We start from the raw sequence: 16,784 nt of genomic DNA, 5'->3' as shown, positions 1-16,784 counted from the left end.
GTAAAACCTCAACATGCCGTTACACAAACCAATCCATTTGTCTCTGAATTCCACTGTAATTTGAATCTAGTTTCAACACACTGTCATTTCACTGCATACCCCGCAGTGCACCCTCACTCCCCCTGAGAGTTAACACTCTACATACCACAATGTTGAGAGAGAAGATGAATTCCCCTGCCAAGGTCTGCATTCTTCCCTTGATCATTAAAACTGAGCACAGCTATTTCTGGAATTTATATTTGCTTTTTGGGAAGGATACTGACAATATCGGTAACAGTATTCGTATCCTGAAACTGAAACAAAAAGTGAGAGGATTCCAGAGATTGCAGACTTCCAGATGCTAACTTTGTGTGATAACACTGTAATGATTTTATTATTACAGCAAACACGAAACCTTCATTATCTAATCAAATGTACTTTGATTTAAAGGAGCAATGACTATACTTTATGAAATTTATACATACAAAATGCTGTCCTCTCTGTATAGAAATTACATAAAATCTTGTCCCTCCTCTTCATATTCTCCATATTCACATCCAGAATGTGTTTATAAAGATTAATGTGGAACCAGCTGATGTGCCTGATAACATACAACACAAAATCATTGAGCTGCAAAGCAACTACAAGCTCCACACGAAGTACAGACTCCCTTTGCTCAAGTTCTATCACTGCATATCCTGAGGAATCTTCCATTCTGACGAGCCATGCACTGAAGTTTGCTTTTCCAAAAACTGTCACCAATGTGGAAAACCAGCTGCAAGTAGTATCATCATCGTCATCACTACCATCTGACATCAGACGCCGTGTCAAAGTTGGGTTTCCAGCCATCACATTTGTTAGGTTAGTGTGATATGGATGTGTTCAGTTAATTGGTATGGCCCTCAAAGGATGTTATAAAATCTGAAATGGCCCCTTGACAGGAAAAAGCATTCCCTGCATTATCACTTTCAGTATTGGCCGGGTGAGTGTAACATATGCAGGAACCAGATAACAAACAGGAAATATGAGATTTACTTCGGACGATTGAAAGGAGGCTACAAATAACAGGAAGAGTGTTTTAAACCTGTGATAGGGCTGGAGTCATGCCAGAGATTACTACAAAGTAGTAAACTCCTGGATTCCCCCTGTTCTGATTACTGGAAATCCCATCCAGAGGATATCTCCCCTCATTAAAACCTCTGCCCTCTCTGTTTCGGTTCCTGATCACATTGTTTCAGTTTACTTGAAATTATCACAGTGTTAGCCCGGTCCGCTATCTATAACCTTTTCTCATTTGCAAAGGCAATACATCCTGTGCTTTGAGTCTGCGGTAAATAGATGTTGATCTCTGCTTTCCATTGTAAAGTTGCTGGCCTAAACCCTTCTGTCGTCCTAAGTTTCTATTTGAATTCAACCCAACTTTTCCTTTCCACTGTTCTACCCCCGACTTCTTTTAAATGCAATTGCTCTCTTCAGTTGGAAATTAAGTCCTGGTGGCTATTGAGAGTCTCAGCTGAGACTGAAAGCCTCCTTTCACAGTAATTGCATTGTTTCGTCGTTATTGTTTCTCACAGGGAGACTCACTCCTGTAGAGCTCTGTCGTCTCCAACAACAATCTCCCCTCACAGCCTGTCCCTTTGCTCGCCTGACGACCAAAAACAATTAGATCCAGCCAGAAACTCAGTTGTTGGGGGAGGATGAGTCAGAGACGCTGTTAGACAGCCCCCTGAAGTCGTTAAGTAAACAGGATACATTTTAGGTATTTCAGAAAGCTTCAAATCGCTTGACTCATTTTTTTGGTCAGGAAATCAAGGTTTTTTCACCCCATTACAGGAATTTCAGAGAATCTAAAATGGCAGCTTCAGCAGGTCAGATATTTGCTGACAGTTGGTTTGTGTGTGTCTAACTGAACATTACTGAGCCTAATGGTCCCAAGAGAGAATTATAACTCTGCAACATAAAACTTGACATCATCGCCATATGGGAATGTTTAGAGCAGGTATGAGGAACCTTTTTCCAAGTGTCATTTTGATTTTGAGGCCTATACTGATTTAATGCATGCACATCCCACCAAGGTCTCTAATGTGATCACTGGAACTGCTTCTTCTTCTTTGGTGAAGCAGATGCCAGATGGTAGTGATGATGATGACGCTATCAGCTGGCCTTCCAGGTTTGTGTCAGTCATTCTTGAGGGAAACTGAAAAGTTCAGCTTAGAAAAGAAGTGCTCACAGTTGTAGGCTGTCACAAACTTCAGTGCATGTCTCCTCAGAATGGGAAAATCCTCAGGATACAGTATGTACAGCTTAGAAGTCTCTATTTTGTGTTGTATGTTGTAAGCTGCTTTTGTATTTAACAGCTAAGCAAATATGTTCAATTCCTGTTGGTTTACTTTTCATGTCCTGAAACCTTTTGCTAAATGCGTGAAGGAGTTTTACAAACTCGTCAGCCTATTCCCAGAGACCTGATATAGGGTTTTGTTGTTGCAGATTAGGACAAATCGCAGAAACAAAGTAATTCCTCCCTCACATCGAACTCAGCAGTGATCCCATGTGGCAGCTGGTCAGTATTTTATATATCTGTTTTTTTATTGTGGACCTGAGAGAAAAACTATAAATTTACTGCTGCATACTTCCTCCCCCCGTGAAATTAGATACACTGACAAAACATAATCCTTTGTGCTTTTCTCTTGGAAAACACATCTACTTTCTTTTTCTACATTCCTTCTTTCTACTTTCTTTTTCTGACATTCGACATGATTTCAGCGAGGAAACATAACCTCTGCATATGTGTTGCATTCACCCTGACCATGACTCAGACCAGCATATAGCTGGGAGGGACCACCATGAAAGTCTGTTGGTCTATTATTTTCTATTATTTGGCTTTCTAGCAGAAAAAAAAGTATTTGTAGAGATTTCTTTTTTTAAATAATTAATGTTTTGCTTCCTCCTCTTGTCTTTATGAATTGTGGGCTGAATAGGCCTTGGAGGCCGGATATCCCTAATGCCTGGTGTAGTGGGCTGCGTAATAAGTGACATTTATTATAACAAGACATTTGATTTCCTTTTCAAAGAACACTGGAACTGAAAAATATGTAACCAATAAGCCTCAATTGTATTTGCTTTATCTCAAGAGAAAACTGCTTTAGGAGAGGCATGTGCTGAGTGCAAAGGCTGTGATAGATGATGTCACGTATTTTGGGAGTAATAAAGTGCAAATATTTTTCCAGTTGGATGCAAAGACACACCTATATCATCTAGATCAGAGTGATGCCAGGAGAAGTCCCCCAGAATGCTTTGCTTGAAATCCTCCAAAACATCTGCTCATGAGGTTGACTGCGTCTGCAGGGAGCAAGAAACACACATGTGAATGTTTTACCTTTTTGGTTCTTTATGGAAGATCTGTCTGAGAGTTTAGTAACTTCGCTGCAGAGGCCACTGCATGGAAGTCCCCGCTGAGGTGACTGATCCCTGGCTCCCCCTGCATGTTGAATCCAACAAGGTGATCCCAAGTCAACCACAGTCCATCTTCACTCTGAAACACACTTTATCAAATATAGTCATTTAATACAGGGATCACAAAATAATGCCCGTAATTGTTTCACGTCATTTATTTAGTAGGCTATTTTTTCAAGGACTGAACACCACAGCTGTGTCTGATTCTTGTCTTTCGCCACTAGATGGCAGCACAGTGTCAAATCAACTCTCACACACACAGCTCCTCTAACCATTTTGCACATTTGATCCCCTCTGGCTGTGCAGAGATTTGTAGGGCAGACAGGGTTTTCAGTGGAGGTGGAGGAGGGGGGGGTCAGCTGCTAACAGTTGGATATCATATGGATATGGGAAACCTCAGCAGTGGCAACCACAGCGACCACATACGCACACATTGAGGCCATAACAAAGCCTGTGGGAAAACCCAATTAGCGAGGTCAAAGTCAACTGGGTAGAAACGTGGGATTCCTGTTACTCAGATTTAATTTGAATCAATCATCACAGGCCCGAGCTTGTTCCTCCTTTTTTTTTCTTAATCATAAGGAGAAGGTACATTTTTCTTGGTTATCAAGAACTGATGAAATTAAAACTGCAAATGCTGCAAGTCAAGTTTCTTACAGGAAATGTGATTCAATGGCTGATGACGTACAGTAGTTCCCAGTTTCATTACCATCACCAAGTACATTATGTTTCTACCCCCTGTCTGATAGTTGGTTGGTTATTTAGTTAGCAGGATTATGCAAACACTACTTAACCGAGATCCAGGTTTTTATTTTCACTTGATGGATATTCATGAAAAAATTAAGCATATCTAGGGGACTGATATTTGTGATTGTTTGCAATTTGGTGCAGATCCAAATAAAAATACGGATCTAGTGAGTTTAAATGTGGTTTCATAAGGAAACTGTTGAACCTGGTCTTGTCTAGTTTTGTCTGGTTTGACATTTTATGGTCTTGTTGCAAATGCAAGAAACAGAGGAATCGTTGTTTCCCCTTTACATCACAAGTGTCATTAAACTTTAAATACACCGCCTTGTAAAACAGAGGCGAGCAAAGGTCATATTTAAAATCATACTTCTGCATTTTAAATGTGGTTTTATAATTACATTGAGAATGTTGCAATGCCAAGGAAAAAGTGATGATACTGCTTTTCTTGAAAATGAATGTGAAAGATAAAAATTCTTTAAAACCACAAAATTTCCAAATGAGGCACCTGCAAGACTTTGTGTGTGCGTAGCCCTTTTTCGTCATAAACGTACATCCATAGCTTCCCCTGTGCCAACCAGCTGTGGCTCAGCCAGCGTTGTAGCTGTTATAGAGATTATTGGTCTCATTGATGCAGGATAAAACCACAAAAAATGACAATTTCTCAGACCTTTGAAATGGTAACATGGTAATCCTCTGTTTGCGAGAACTTTAAACACGGAGATTCGCTGTCTTTCTGTGGTTTAATTTTAACTTGTTTGTTTTGGGCCAGCTCCAATACGTGCTGCAGATGGACACTTTCTCACAGAGCTGCACGGCCCGAAGCTTTTCCCTACCCTCTCAGCTCACTCTCTCTCTTCTTTGTTGTTGTATCGTCTCGCTTAATGTCCCTTTGCCCCTGCAAACGCTGGTGTACGGTCCGTCCATCTTCTCCTGCGAGTTGCCAGAGAAACGCCCCAAAACAATGTTTGGAAATGTGTTGGTGACAGTTGCATTTCATCATCCCGCCGCCACAAAGCTCTACAGTAAATAAGCATTATTGAAAAAGCAAATAAATGTTCAGAGCAGCCAGATGAGCTGCAGTGCTGGTTTTAAAGAGGAGATTAGCATTTTAAAAAACATCGCCCGAGGGAGTGTGGCTGTCTACCATGTCCCAGGGCGTTTTAGTGTCTACACTGAGAAACAGATAAGACCCTAATGATTGACCTTTTACGGATTAATAGAGCGCAGCTTGGGACATTGCATGAAACATAAATCTGAGACTGTGACATAGGATCATTTAGTGAGGGTCACTGAGAGGAGAAGGGGGGGGACATGGTAACACAAGCTAGCTCCTGAGAGAAGCTATTGATTTTCTTACGCTCCTAAGTCATAGAAATGAAAGGGGAAAGAAGAGAAACACCGACTGGATTGCAATAAGCAGACGAGGAACAGCCCATGGGGGGCAGCTGACACTAGATACCCAAAGGCCCAACCCAGGGATGTAGACAAATGAAACCTAATAGTATTTACCACCACTACCCATCTGGCCAGAGAACAGCTGCCGGGGACTTTGTTATCCTGTTTGTGAGCACACCTTCTTTTCTCAACTGTCAGCAGGCCGTCTTTCTAAACCACACCCATGCTCCGCGCGTAACTTTTCATTTGAAACCCTGCTGGTTAGAGCAAAGAGAGGACAGATCAGCGATTACCCTCTGAAAGGGAAAGGATGCTGTGGTGCTTTTTGTGGGCACAGTAGGAGCTTGAAAGGTCTCGTGACCCCCCCCCCCCCCCCCCCCACCCCACCCCCCCAGCGGCCTCCAGATCACCGTTAACACCATGCGAGAAGGGGCACTGACTTCCAAGGCTTGAGCTGGAGAGTACAACATCTCAACATCTGGAAGGCATTATGCTGTTGCCGCCCGAGGGTGAAACACAGGGAGACGATGACGGGGGAGTGAGTGTATGTGAGTGTATGTGAGTGTGTGTGTGTGTGTGTGTGTGTGTGTGTGTGTGTGTGTATGTGTGTATATGTGTGTGTGTGTGTGTTTTAATGGAGTTAATTGCATTGTTGTGTGAGAGTTAGGGTATGAAAGCATGACCTCTTGAGAAATGTTCAGAGTTTAAGGAGGGTGGCATGGGGAAGTCAAATGTGTGAGATGGAGCGAGATAGTGCATTACAGTGTGGCCTTTCTGTGTGTGCTGGTGTATGGGCGCTCGTGCACGTAGCTGTATGGCTCTTTGTTCGTGCGACTTGTTTGAAGACTGGGTCTTTGACTGGGCGGCAGGATGTAGGGATCTGGACCCTTGGCAACAGAGCAACTCCATCTGAGCCCAGCCTGAAACAAGATGGCTTTGTATGTGCGATCGCCATCCTGCCCCTCCCTTCCTTCCCCCAACCTCTACCTACAGTACGGGGCTGCAGCCTCAGGCACTGCGCACCAGGTGCTCCCCCTCACCACAGCCTCACAGCAGCTCAGGTCCTGCCGCCTATAGGGACCAGAAGTTACCTCAGAGCAACCTGATCTTCACTGGGACCGAAGGCCGCCCGCTCTTTAATCAAGAGGACTATGACATCAGCCAGGAGCCGGAGGGAGGCAGGCCAGCTGACAGGGAGCAGCATGTGATACCACAAGGCATTTCATATACCATATATGAGACGCTTCCCTTTTTGTGCTAAACTGCTTTATTGTGACAGGATGACAGTTGTAAAAGCTCAACAGACAATCATCTGGCTTGTAGCAGGCTTTATTCTGTTGGTCATAAATGAGGCCGGCCTTAGGGCGAAGCACAGCATTCTGGCATATGGAGCCCTGATCCTTATCTGAACCCATAGATCAGTGCATAAAGTGGGATTCTAGGTCTGCGAACTGGCTCGGATAGCAATTACTAACTGACACGCACGTGATTAATGAAAAACAGAGAGTTTTGTCTAAGACGGGAACATTCTCAGCCATTTTGTGAGATTTTTCCTGGCTGTGGAGCTTTCGCACCCCCACCCCTTTTGACAATCTTTTTTTTTTTTTAAGAGCGAGCCCAGTCCTCTCCATAACATGAACACATGCTGTGCTCCGCCAAATGCCTCAGGCTCACAAGAGACAGGCACTGTACACTCCCCCCCCCCCCCTTACTCCTCCTCCTCCCCCACACAACCTGTCATCCACTCCTCTGCCCCCACTGCATGTCCCACTCTTCCTTTTTTCATCCCTCCTCCCTCTCCCCGCCGTGCCCCGCCATCGGTCGGCTGTTATTGAGCAGGCATTTCACAGACACTCCCACTGAGACCGATGACCTCATCAGTGGGCAGGAAGTCAGAGGGTTCAAGTTCCTCCTGTGAGAGCAATCCCACACATCTCTGCGTATTTGATTCAGGAGAGGGGGCCATGGGGGTGTGGAGTCCCCGCGCTCACTAGTTTCTCACTATCAGCCCATGCCACATCATCATCATCATCATTGTCATCACATGGCCGTGGACTTTGGCGCGAGCTATTCTGGAGGGAGAACAATTTGTAGTGGAAACTAGCTAGATCCAGGTGTCTCTACTCCCCCCCCCATCTCTGAACGGTTGCAACGTGGCAGTGGAACAATGCGGAGGAAGAGGTCAGATTAGAAAAGAAAGGAGAGAAGAGGAAGGAGCTGTGAACAAATGACAAAGAGGTTGGGTATATTTAACCATTAATGGACAAAGATGTGGCGTGAATGAGAGTCAACAGACAAAGACACGCTGTTTCCCCTGCGCGTCGTCCTACATCAGGGAATACTCATTAATGTGAAACATCAGGGACAGTCAAAGTGATTGGTGGCTTTTCCCCCTGAAGTGGGTCAATGACCTTGACTGTTTGTCAGTCCCCTTCCTGCCAAAGTTCTGTTGCCTCAACAAATGACATCAGTGGGAATACGAACCAACACTGATTCAACCCCCGAGCAGGACACACCCACCTGGGCCTATGATGGAGAGCAAACTAATGTCTTATTTCTTCATAGCTTTAGTGCAAAATACAAATATGCATCTCTCCCTCATCGAGCGGCTGGATTTTTTTTTTTTTGTCCTCCAGTATCGATCCATTTCTATTCAATCCATGAAAATGTGGTGTGTGAGGACGTGTTTACAGCAGATCAATGGAGCACCAGTTAAATGCATCCTGGAGCTATATCATGCTGACAGAAAATGCACGCGACAAAGCACAAATCCAGACTGTACATTAGCCTGCAAGTCCAATAATAACCCAGCACTCAGGAGTTGTAAACAAACTTTCTGACTAATTTGTCTCACATCCCTCACACACCTCCCACTCCTTGCCTCGTTCAGGGAGCACAAAAGTTGCAACACGTTTGTTACCGGCAGGTCTTGCCTTGCGCTGACTCTGCAAAAAAGCAATTCAGCTTCAGAGGGCTGCGCCTGGGCTTGGCCAATCCCGCCTTTTGCACGGCACAAAGGCAAAAGAAAGAAATACACAGACAAAGAATAAACACAGAGGCCTGGAGGAGCTTACAGTACAAGACCTGGCAAAAATCTAATGGAGGGTGTGAATGTGTGTGCGTGTGTGTGTGCGTGGGTGTGTGCGTGAGTGTGCGTGTGTGTGTGTGTGTGAGTGTGTGTGTGTGTTTGTGTGTGTGTGTGTGTGTTGGGCAGCAACTCAGCTTGGCTCAGCTCATCACAGATCTCTGCCGACGGGGGAACATTGACGGGTTTGTGCCCAGATGTGTGGGAGGGCAGCCGAGCTCAACAGTCACATCCAGTGTTTGTGAATTTGTTCCAACTCTTATTAGTCACGGCCCATTCTCCTCAATAAATCTGCCGTACTTCCAGGCACTTGGCATCAGTGACGCGATCACTGATTCTAGCACGAACAAATAATGAGCTTCTCTGACCGTCCCCCCGGGCCTGAATTATGAGGTGCTTGCACAAAGCTTTACAGTAAAAAAAAAAAGAGAGAGTAGAATAAGGAAGCTTTTCCTGGGTAGTTTTATCTCAGACTTATCATTTGGGGGGAAAGGAATGCGGTGATAAAGTGTTGCAAATTTAGCACCAAATGTCTGTGAGGCCCCACTGTCACGAGCCATATCACAATCAGCCTTCTCTGCGTCGGACATGCAGTCAATGTGGAGGCCCAATGTGTTTGAAGGGCCTTCTCTCCCCCTCGGTCGGACTCTGAGCCAATATTCATACTTTAGTGAAGCAGAACATTCAGATTGAGACGGCAGTGAGACTGGGAGGACATTCACTGATAAACTCTGAACCCTCACAATGAGAACATTCAGACTTTGCAGCCAGGGATGAGCTGCTCTCACTCAGCACCCAACAGGTCACCAGCACGATGCCGCCGGTCTTGAACCTCAGATTAGGGTCGCTTTCGTCATTCAGCGTGGATCTAATAATGAAAACACTTACTCGTACAGACAATGTACCTCACTGTCATATGAAACCAGCACCACCGCAAAGTAATTCTTCTTAACGGGAGCACGTCGAAGACAAATATGGACTCGACTGCATACGAAGGAGTCAATATAGCTTTGTGTGTAAATGTGTGATGTACTTTTAATGTCTCCAGAATTGGGTCCGGACTTTCTCCAGAGTTTTGCCATTTCACACATGAACAATGCAGCGGAAGATTCTCTGCTCAGACTTGTGCACAACAGCCCAGGTGAGGGTTGGTGCAGCAGGCAGAGGCAGGACAGGGCGTAATGATTCCTGTGCGGATATATCACATGTTTTTGTTTACCGCACGTTGACACCGCTGTCGGCTCTTAGCACCAAAAGCTCTCTTGACATATTCATCATGTGTATTCTAAATGTTCTGAACCGCTTTTTTAAACCTGAGATATTTTTCTTTTTCATTTTATCTGTTGCATGTTAGAAGCATCATCAACATGCCCACTCGGTCGCGGATAATCGTGCGGAGGATCCCCTGCTGTATTCTCACATCGGCTCCTTCAGATATTCTGCGGATTTAATACTGGGGGCTGGCCGGATAAACTGCTGAGACAGTCCAGAGACTCTCACTCAGACATTTACATTCACACATACAGGCCCTCCGGAAAATATCCGGAGGATCTCCATGGTTCAGTGCAACTCTGAAAGCAGCTGGGAAAACGTTGGGAGAGAGGAGGAGTGATAGAGAAAGCATGTGAAAGTGAGAGAGAGTGTGTCTGAGGAGATAAAGGGCAGGTCGCTGGAGTCTGGCAGTTCCAGGGTCAAGAAGGTCAGGGCTGATGTAGAAACATGGGACGTCATGAGCCCAGCCGCTGTGTGGGAACGTTGGAAGGGAAAAAGGAACGGGGAATATTTTCAGGTCTGTTTGGGATAATTGAAGTGCGTCCTTCAGCTGGAGTGTGTGTCAGCGGAGCGTTGGTCCTCCAGAGAGAGGAGAAGGAGGAGTGGGGGGGAGAAGAGGATGGAAGGAGAGAGAGAGAAGAGATTTGGTCCTCGAGCAGGTCTGGTTCCCATTAGACCAGAGGCCCGGGGTCGGTTTGTTTGTACAGGCAGAGCGTCCCAGAGGAGAACTGAGGCAGCCTGATGTTGCTCCTCCCAACTGGGTCACCATGGAGAGAATATCAGCTGCAGTGCTTCGCTCCCCCCCCCCTTCTCCATCCCTCCTTCCCACCCACCCGCCCACCCTTCTGGAACAAAGTCCAAACGGGTCTTCTAAACTGTTTACGGATGTTCTTTGTTTATGTGTTATTCATGAGAGCCGTGCCGAGAGTTCCTGTCAGAGCCCTCGGACCTACTGTCCCAGAAACCGAATCATGTGATGGCTATTTCATACATACGCGAACCAAACCCTGTGTGTTAATCAGCCTGCCTGTGTCTAATGGGCATGCAGAGACAGGTCTATCCCTCACATGGGTTGGGCTGCAGCCCTGCAGTCACACGCTCCTTTTAGGCCTAAACACAGGCCAATCAATAAAAAGCTTTTCCACGAGTACTGTACAACAACACTTGTGTAACATTTGTTTCCATTAGAGTGTGTTGTGTCATGGAACATTTTCCCATTATAAATTTTGCAGCTCTGTCCTTGTCAGTTTTTTTTATGTGGTGTAAGCTTTGCAACAGGAGCCTCCCTCCAGCAACAACCCCCCCCCTGCAGGAGTATAGTCAGGGGGTTCTCTTGTTTGCCGCTGTGCTCGCTATAAAAACACTGCCAGGAGATAGTCGTCAGTCAGACTTGACTGGCACCGCTGTTGTGAATTACGGGCAATAAAGACCTAACAACACCATGACCCCATGCAGAAACACTAACAGGTAAAAAAAGGAAAGCAGGGAGACTGATTGAAGCCGCATGACTTTGACGCCACCGTGGTGTGACAGACAAGATCGTAAAGATCATAGCACACAGGGACTGACTCGAAGTGGAGCGGAGACCTGTTTAGGTTGTGGTCAAATGGTGAGGAAGTTCTCATTTGTTCCCCTGCACACTAAAAGTGTGCAGGGGACGGGGGGGGGGGACGGGGGGGGGGGGGGGGGGGGGGGGTGAAGCCGGAGGGTCTCAGGGAAAGGGAAGAGGATGATGTTTCTCCCTCAATGCTCTGCAGGGAGCGGCTGCGGAGCCGAACAGTGATTTATGGAAGACAGAACTTTGCTGCAACTTTTCCTGGAATTCGTGGCTGTTCTGAGGGAGCGGTGGGACAGGGGAGTCGGGGGGTGTTGGCTGAGGAAGGGGTTAAGGGGCAAGAGTGGTCAGGATAAGAGCAATATTTCACACAGGTCGCGTTAAATCAATTCACCCCCACAGCTGGAAAGCCATGAACATTCTGTCTTTTCCTTTTACAAGTGCCTTTGTCCAGGTCCCCGGAGGTTAAAGGACTGTTTCTCTTAGATGGAGCCGTGTTATTGGAACTGGTAGAGGTCAGCGGTGCGGATCTTTAGGTGACTGTAGCTTTCACCTGAAGTACAAAGTCAAAGAAGAAAGCTGTAACTGTTTGGTGTTTTGTCAAAACACTAATAAAAGTCTAATGGTTGGTACAAGGGTCCCCTCCTGCTCTTTTTACACTTGGAGCAGTGTGAATAAAATTGAGCTGAGTCAGTGAAAAATGAGATAATTTTAAAAGTGGCACCTTGACTGGCTAACCTTTAAGTACCACACAAGGAATACATACTGTTTTTAGAGGATTGTAAATAACTGGAAGGGTTCGTTTACAGATGGATTGGATACATTCAAATTTAGTGAAATAGAAAAAAATACATGGTGGTCCTGTTGCTGCCATACCATGAGGAAGAATGTCTTTTTCAGTCTGTTTTAGGTTAGTGAGATCGCGGCCAGTCATAGACGAATCTGCTGTGAGCTGTTAATTAAAGCCACATTTTCTTTTTTGTTATCCAGCAGTGATATTCACCAGTTTTATGGAGCGTTCTCTGCGGCAGCTGCCAAATTCTACATTTTAGGGTTGCATGCTTGAACACGGACTCCCTGTCACACACACACGCACACACATGCACACACACGTACATACACAGTACATGCCCACCTCTGACTTTGCATTTCCCATCATCTACCCCAACACCCTGAAGGGCTGAATGGTTGTTGCAGCGGCTGACGTCTCAATCAAACCTGCAGTCTGATTAGATCAATATGCAGCACTGCTTTATTACACCACGCAGACGTCTTTTTTTGTTTTTGCTCTAATGACTCACAAATCTCTAGGCAGAACCAGCCCAGCTGGCAAGCAGCAGCATGAGCAAACAGTCATCGTTATGTGCAAACCTCACACACAGATGTGTGTATCCAGGGCCGACGGATCCAATGACGTTAGGCCTCCTCAAAATGTGTCCATTGAGAAACGTAATAGAGGGCGGCGCCGCACTCTACTCATTATGGCTCATTGTGGACTTGAGCGTGGAAAAAGTGACAGCTACATGTCATTAGCAAGTGTAGGGATTGTTTAGTGATATTGTGTGTGGGATGGGTTGCCAGTTCTTTAGCAAGTCGGTGAAATCCGGAGCTGCAGTTAATTATCTTTTAAAGTATTGTTTATACTGTGTTTCTTCAGTGGTGCCTTTAATGTGTATGAAAGGATTAACTTGCAATTGGGTTCCCTCTCTGTGGTATTTGGTGAGTTTCTTTTAATTGCCGGGGTCATTACAGTTTTGGCTGTGGTGATAAATAATTTTGAACTTGAGTGGATGTGGCCGGTGAGGTCATCGTGCAATTAGAGCGCGGCTGTATCAGTATCAGCAATGTCTTTGCTCGCAACGTCATTTTCCTTCTCCACCTTCCGCCCTGATCCTGCCTGCTCACAGACTGTATAACTGCTCAAAGTGTTGGGAAAGGTACTGCAACTTCTCAAACTGACCAATGTCATTAGTTGTTCCATAAGCAACTGACCTGGTTTAATCAACTGCTGTTCAGATGTCGCATATCAGCACATGTAGGAAAGCAAGGCCAATAAAAGATCAAGGGAAAAACATATTTGGACACAATGTTCAAACCATCAGGGCTTTTAATTTGAAAACACACTTATGGAAAAGTTCAGGTGTAAAAATGGGAAAAGGTCTGTATTTATATAACACTTTTCTAGTCTTTATGGCCACTTAAAGAGCTTTGCAGTACAGTTTTGCTATTCACCCTTTCACACTGCTGCACACACTCAGGGCAATTCAAGGTTCAGTATCTTGCCCAAGGACACTTCAGCAACCACAATAGTGGGCAAATCCCCCTCTATTGATCGCCCCCTGGTGGCTGGCTGCAGTATTAATCATAAACCCACCTCCTCCCTGTCAGTGGATTGGACGTGGATACAACTTCAAAGTCAAAGTACAAGTCAAATTTGTTTTTCTCAAAGGTGAATTCAGTCATTGTATGTAGTTCTAATCACACTGGTGTTTGTCCAGGTGCTCATTTATCCGGTAAGTTTGGTTTTAATTAGTTATTTGATGCGATAAAAATGGGATTGACAGCTGAGACTAACTCACGATTGGTTAAACGTGTACTGGCTCAACCTTTCCACCGTGGCTCCATCCCTCGCCTGCTACTGCGCAGACTCTATTTCCAAATGCACAAGATAGTAGCGTTCATATCCGGAATATTTAAGATTAATCTCTGGGGAGTGGAGACATGTCGTCCATCTTTATTTACCGTCTCTGGTGGATACACCCATTTGATTTGTAGAGTGATAAAAGGGGGAAAATGTAAGAACCAATGAACTATCTCTTTCCACAAAAGAACCTGTTGCACTCACTTGCTTTACTACTACTACTCTGCTCACTATCACACTGGAGCCTTATCACTGTCCTCTTAAAGAGATCAGAGGTCAGCGGGCTGCAGCAGCAGACGCTCAGGAACAGAAGAGCCGGACAAAATCTTATTTAACAGAGGAAAACAGGTGAAGAAATCCCCTCAGCATGAGAAATGTGTCGACGATGATCAATTAGGAAAAGTCAAAAACTAAAGCAGTGGCGTGAACACACATTTGATCAGAACCTGTGCGGAAACTTGAGTTGAAGTCAAACAGACGTGGGCTGCTCCGCCCGTGTGTGGCTGTGTGAGAGTGGGAGTTTGTCAGCACGACCTTGGTGGAGTGAGGTCTGAGCAACTGGAGGTGTTCCAGCTGCAGCCAATAATAAACACTGGGAGGGGGGGGGAGTGAAATGATGATAGGAAGAATGTGTGCAGAGTGCTGATCAAAGCACCACTTCCTGGGTGGCGTGTGGGGCGTGACCACAGAGAAGGTACGCGTGCACAGTCAATAAACCTGAGAGCCGCTCCGTCCGGTTTAGAGTTGACGTTGAAAGTACCCTATTTTTTTTTTATTTACTCGTGCAGTGCTCGTTTTAAACCAGCCTGTCTGAGGTGGGCTGTTTGTTTGGCTTGTGGTGATGGTGATGGTGGTTGTAGTTATATTTCTGAAACTAGCAGTAAGTAAGTAAAGACTGACAGACCGCAGAACCCATAGGCATCAACACGGCCGCTGCACAAAGAGCTGTTCACCTGTTTATTCACAGTTCAGTGAAACTTACAAATAACAAACCTTGTCTGCCTGTTTGAAAATCAAAGTGTAATCAAAAAAGAAAATATAGTCATGGTCATGGTCCCTGCTACAACTCTAGAATCAAATGTGACCGTCTAGGCAATATAAAGGCAGGGTTTGGTCTGGGTCATGCACAGTGTGTCTGTGTGTGTGTGTGTTGAGCTTTGAAGACGTGCTCCAGGCTCTGTCAGGAGAGTGTGACATTCAGACGCCTGCTTCTCCTCCTGCCATCTCTCCTCCCACTCTTTGTCCTTTTTTTTTTTTTTTTTTTACTATACAATTTACCGCTTTGACTACATATGTCCGTTCTTTACCCGGTCATCTCTGACTGACGGCACAGAGAGCAGTTCAGGTCATACATCTGGAGTCGAGTAATGGCCTGACCCTGATCCTTCTTATCTGATGACCCCCAACATTGACCCCTGGCAGCCAAGTGCCGGCCTTCCTTTGGGAAAAAAAAGAGAAGTTCCGCTTGAGGAGAGAAACGTTCATCTTTTGACGCATGTGTTAGCACAGACACTCTTTTGTAAACACACTTTTACAAACAAACAGTGACTCTCTGCCTGGAACAAAGAAAACTCACCGATCAACTCACCGAGTCCAGCGTCTCTGTCTCCGCCGTACAACATTCAAGCTTCTCCAGGCAAGATTCCAATAGGTGCACGCTTGACCTGGTTACTGAAAGCTTATTTTACCCTCTAGTGACCAACTTCATTTCACTTCCTTCCCGCCTCTCTGCATAAAAACTTACATCCCGTTTCTATTTCCTTCTTCAACTCCTTAACGACATCGCCTCCTTCTCTCTCTTTTTCATGTAAAGTCTTTTTAACATGAGCGTACACCAGAAAGATCACGCCTGTTTTTTCTTGTTTGCCATTTCTCTGCAACATCTGTGCACTAATTCTCTCTGTTGCCTTGGAAAGCACGTAGCACCCTTAAACTCCGCGTCAACAGCTGATCAAAGAGTGAGAGCAGGCAGGCGCGGTATCTCTATTACAGATGTGACAGGAAAGCAAACAGTTTCTCATGACTTATCTTATACAATCTGAATTCAGAACTGCAGCAGCTGTGTTCTGATGATGCACCAATGAGAGAGCGGTTACGGTAAACCATGAAAACATGACTGATTCTTAGAAATTAGTTACATTTTAGTTCCTGGCCCTATGCTACTAACTTGCCGATACACACACACACACACACACACACACACACACACACACACACACACACACACACACACACACACACACACACACTCACACAAACACACACACACGCTCATGCAATCCCTTGACTAACCTTTTGAACTCACTTTCTGGTCAATGAATTAGTCAGAAACGTCCGGGTTGGGTTTCTTTGCCAGTGCAAGAGGAATCACTGATGGCTGCCATATGGTTTCAAGTCAAAACAACAGATTTCACCAATGCAATGTGTGATGGGGCTGCAGATTAAATGTGCTGACTGTGCTGCTTCTACACCTCAGTCTATATCCATACTACTTTTTTATTTAAAACACATCAACTCTATTACAGATACGCCTGGTGTCCACACTACTCCGGAGTTTTAGAGTGGCTAAAACACAGACGTTTGGAGTCAACCTCCTATCACATGACCCCATTCTGAAAGAAAACAACCGGCATTAGCCTGGCTGCCAGTTGAGAACT

Source organism: Hippoglossus hippoglossus, chromosome 8 (genome assembly GCF_009819705.1).
Source record: "Hippoglossus hippoglossus isolate fHipHip1 chromosome 8, fHipHip1.pri, whole genome shotgun sequence".
Lineage (NCBI taxonomy): Eukaryota > Metazoa > Chordata > Actinopteri > Pleuronectiformes > Pleuronectidae > Hippoglossus > Hippoglossus hippoglossus.
Note: the sequence above shows the minus strand (reverse complement) of the source record.